Source organism: Marmota monax, unplaced genomic scaffold (genome assembly GCF_021218885.2).
Source record: "Marmota monax isolate L192 unplaced genomic scaffold, Marmota_monax_Labrador192_F-V1.1 WCK01_AAM20220418_F8-fsc00179, whole genome shotgun sequence".
Lineage (NCBI taxonomy): Eukaryota > Metazoa > Chordata > Mammalia > Rodentia > Sciuridae > Marmota > Marmota monax.
The window spans coordinates 3,057,672-3,062,900 of NW_026695200.1; positions in this window are offsets into that span (position 1 = coordinate 3,057,672).

The following is a 5,229-nucleotide window of genomic DNA, read 5'->3' on the forward strand; positions in this document are numbered from 1 at the left end:
GGACTACACTTCACCATAGACTCTTTCCCACACTGCCCATCCCCACCTCCCCCAGCAGTCACATTGTCACTGTGAAGCTGACCTCTGCCCCATTCAAAACTTTGTGCAGCCAAGCACAGGACACAAGCCTGTAATCCCAGTGACTTGGGAGGCTGAGGCAGAAGGATCACAAGCTTGAGGCCATCCTCACCAATTTAGAGACATTGTCAGCAACTTAGTGAGACCCTGACCCAATATAAAAAATGCTGAGAATGTTGTAACCCTGGGTTCAAGCCCCAGTACTAAAATAAAGCTTTATATAGCTTGAGCATAAATTACTTCAAGGGCTGAAGTTTGTCCAGACAGATGAGGGCTTTGCTCAACACCTTGGCACTATGACACATGGATCTTCCTCCACATTTAGCATTGCAGATTGCTAAATTTCAAACTTCCCAGCAACTAGGGCAAAGGAAAGGCAGAACTTCTGAGACAAAGAGGGACACTGAGTTATCACTAGTTACCTTCTATAACAGGTATGATGGATCCAAAGGAACTGGATCCTAGAAAACAGGGAAACATTAAAAAAGATTTGACTCCTAACATTAGCTATTAAACAAGAATCCAGGAGAACTGTGTCACTTGGATTGAATAATTCCTTGTAGTGCCTCCCCCACTGCCATCAGCATGGCATGCAAGTTTATTGTGTTTTTATTAATTAAGTGATGTCCATACATGGTCAAGGAAGAAATCCAGATGGTTCAGAAGGGCCCGCAATGAAAAAACAAAGTCCTTCTCTTCTTGATCTGCTAGGGTAACCACTGGCCATAGTTTCTGACTTCAGCTCTTCTGGGAGTTTTCATTTATGTCTTTTTGCTACAAGTCTTGGGAGATTTCTCCAGTTTTACCTTCCATATATGCCATTCCCAATTTTTATCCCACCCTTCCTTTTGACTCACACTTCACTTATCATGTGTTTAAATACCAAGAGCATATTCAAGCCCTCTGAGGTTCCTTACCGTAGCAGTCCATTGTCAACTTAAAACTGTGCCTTCCTTCAGTATACACAAATATGTATATATTTGCATAGAGTATATACATATATATATACACACAATATCAATATAAATAATTATAAACAGACATACACTCAATTAATAGCCATATACAATTAAGTTTGCTTCTGTTTTCTGGATTCTTTCTTTTCTGGGGTCAGTGTGTTCAGCTTAGTCTTTCTTGGTTAGATGGTGGTGGTTTTTCTCACATGTCAGCTTTCCTTTGAGGGGACCACTGTAGGGATTGGTGCAGGTAATGAAGGAATTCACTTGTAGTAGGGCCACCCAAAGATGCATGTTGGAGCACACTGAGTAGGCAGTCCGGCTGTTGAAGCTTTGTTCGCAGTATAGTGAACTCTGCCCTCACTGAGCACCTCTGCTTTTTTTTCTAAATATTTTTTAGTTGTTGATGGACCTTTATTTTATTTATTTGTATGTGGTGCTGATAATCAAACTCAGTGTGTCACGCATGCTAGGCAAGTGTTCTACCACTGAACCACAACCCCAGCCCCCCCGCACCTCTGCTTTATAAGGACCAAAGTTTTATCTGAGAGCTAGGGGCATTATCTTATTTGCAAGCAAAGGGCTAAAAGCAAAGGCCAAACACCTTCAGCATCCCTCACACAAGAAGTGACCAGATCTCCCCACCACTTCTGCTTTTCCTACTGAAGGACCATGAGCTTGGTTCTCATGTATTCGAGGAGACAGACTTCTTGCCTTCTGATATTCCGATTACAATTTCTCTCCTGCCAAATCAGTCCCATCGTGTTATATCTCTCAAGATTTCCTTGAAATCCATGACCAATGATAGCACCTTTCCTTGTTTCAGCATCTGTGTTTGCATCTCTTCTGTTATTTCAGTGGGGACTTCCAAAAACAGGGATAGAACTCCATGAACCACACTTACCAATACCACACCAGCATCATCATGTCCCTTCACCTACCACCAGTGGGTTTGGGTGTTGGCTGAAGGCTGGATACCCTTTTGCTCTCAATATATGGAAATGCTGTGCCTTCCAGAGGGAACCAAGAGCCATAGCCTGCAGGTGATTCTCAATATTAGAGCACTTACGGTAAAATACAATCCCAGGGCCCACTTTCCAGAAAGTTTAAGATAGAGCTTGAACTATGCACACACCTGTAATCCCAGAGGCTCAGGAGGCTGAAGCAGGAGGATAAAGAGTTCAAAGCCAGCCTCAGCAACTTAGTGAGGGAGGCCTCAAGCAACTTAGCAAGACCCTGTCTTAAAATTAAAAAAAAAATAGAGCTCAGGACTTTAATCAGAACATCTGGAGATGGATTGCAGGACCCCAGCTACTCTATAAGAACAGGGTTGCTTTGGAGCAAGGTGCCTAGATTTGACCCTTCTCTATCATTTATTGGCTGTGTGACGTTGAGGAATTTAGTACAACCCTCCTTGCTGTAGAAAGGAGAGTAGAATTGTCCCTAGCTCGGGGGTTTGATGATGATTAAATGACAAAAGATTATAGAAGACAATATGGCATGAAGGAAGCATGAAGTAGATGGTAGCTCTTAAAATCATCATGCTCATAACTGCTAGCACCCCAACGTTCTCTATGTTTGTGTGGTTGGGTCCTGCTGGTTCCCTGCAGTTGGAGCCATGGAGTACCTTGGGCCAGTGAAGTCTAAGGGTCATCTCTATCTTCATAAAGGGCATCTGGATCCATGCCTCTTGAACCTTCCTGATGGCTTTTTCAGGTTCTTCTAACCCCTCCTAAGACTAAAAGCTGTCACTCCTTGATTCTTTCAGTAGGCAGAATACCTAATTTAACTTATAATTTATGACTTCTATTATTCTTAGGGAAACCAAATCCCAAACATGTTAGAACTCTACCAAATTAAAAGAAAAGGTAAGATGCAATCGAATCTTTTGTCTTACTGGCTGATGGTCTGGATCAAGTAGATGCTGTGATTGGGGTGCTTCACTCTCACATCTGTATATGCACTTTCTTTTCTCTGGTACTGGGGCCACACTCATGCTGGGCAAGTGCTTGACCACTAAACTACAACTCCAGGTCTTTTTAAAAGAACCATAGATTTAAACAAAGTTTGGTTTTAGACACACAATTTTAAATCACTTTCTTAGTTTTGAAAAGTATATCTTTAAAAGTATTCTACATGGAAAGTTAATGTAGACTGGGACATATTATAATTTGGGACAGGATCTTGATAAATTGCCAAGGCTGGCCTCAAACTTGTGATCCTCCTACCTCAGCCTCTGGAGTAGGTAAGATTACAGGTATGCAACACCATGCATGCAGGGCTGCCTGGCTACATTTTCTTTTCTGAGTACCTTAACTGTTGTGCTCTGGAGGAAATCCTATGTTAAATATCTGTTCTTGGTAATAAGCATTTTCATTTTTTGATGAGAATTAAGTTTAAAAGTCAACTAGTGATATATTATGAATCTCTTCATCATGGTCAGCATTGATAATAACTTCACATTTTTTTCCGAATAACCCCTGATTTCCGAAGGCAAAACTGAATCCATATAGAGGACAAAGATCAGAACTCTAGCTGCTGCTGAAATGAGCGATATGATCTTTTCCTATCACTGAAATGATGAGGAGACATCAACTGGTGATAAATCAGATGATTAAGATGAAATGGAAAATGTTCCTTTCTGATCTAACTTGAATGCCAATGGTTGGAAAAGAAATCTGATTTGAAATATCAGAGCAGGTGGGTCAGAGGTCATCTTGATAAATTTCAAAGGACAAGAATATCCTTGATTTAAATTGTTGATGCTAGCTCTTCAAAAGAAGAAGGGGGTTGTTTCAAAGTACACCCTTTTTCCCTTTGATCCTGCCATAGATCTGAAAGATGAAAACACCATCATAACAAAGTGGATGTCAATTTAAATAATGCCTACTCTGAAAAACACCATCTTATCAAAGAAAGAGAAGGCGGGAAAGAGGGAGGGAGGGAGGGAGGGAAAAGAACTTTATATTAAATACCATTAAATATGGTGATTCTGAGTATCCAGATATTTCCTTCTGGCACAAATGTGAAAATGTAGGATTGTGGAAAGATAGAATAATTGGGAATTATTTGTTTCCATTCATATTTACTGTTATTTCACTCCATATTATAGTGAAATTCCAGGGAAAATTGAGTTTCCCATTTCTCCTTTAAAAATCCTAGGGAACCTACCTCCCCTGCACCATGTGCATCTGTACAGAATAAAGCAGGGCTCTTTCCTTTTCGAGTTTGAAGGAACACAAAGGGAATGGTTCTTGAGCCAGGACCCAGGGGTATAAGCATGGCCACCTGGTTTTGACTCTGATTTTGCCGGCTAAGACACCCTGACCACCTTCCTCTAAATGTTGAAGGTTCCTACCTCTTTCACCTTGAGGTCAGTGGTATGGCTCACTGCCTGATGGTCAGATCAGGAGAAGGTCACCCTTCAGAAGAATTTAAGTAACTTTATTCAGATACTGAAAGGTTTCCACAGGCTTTTCCAAAAGAATCTATCTTCTCAATATTTCTGTAATTCTCATATACCTGGTTTTGGCTGTCAATTTATGTGGAGTTTCCTTGCTCTGTCATATTGTTCTCTACCTATTGAGGTAGAATAGAAGAAATAAGAACAAGTAGAAAGGAGACAAACAGAGTAGGAAAGGGGCCTGTAGCTTTAAATATAAAGGCTCCAGGAGTACCCTCACCTTCACCCTGGCTCCCCAGGCCCATTTCCTCCCAGGCCTGAATTCTTAAAAGGTTTAATGAATCTTAGAGTATTGTCAGTCCAGTTAATAATCCCTTATTAGCTTACAGAATGTATTTTTAGGCTAATTAAAAGAAGCCTAGAGGGGCTAGGGATGTGGCTCAAGCGGTAGCGCGCTCGCCTGGCATGCGTGCGGCCCGGGTTCCATCTTCAGCACCATGTACAAACAAAGATGTTGTGTCCGCCAAAAAACTAAAAAAATAAATATTAAAAGAATTCTCTCTCTCTCTCTCTCTCTCTCTCTCTCTCTCTCTCTCCTCTCTCTTTAAAAAAAATAAACTAAAAAAAAATAAAAGAAGCCTAGAGAAAAATATCATTAAGAAACCAATGATATGGGTACAGTTTAAGGATTTTAACTAGATAACATCAACCTAAAGATTCTGATCGCCAGGACCCATCTGTGCTTCACAGTCAAAAGAATCAAGCTCATTAAGTTAATACCACCCCATTTGC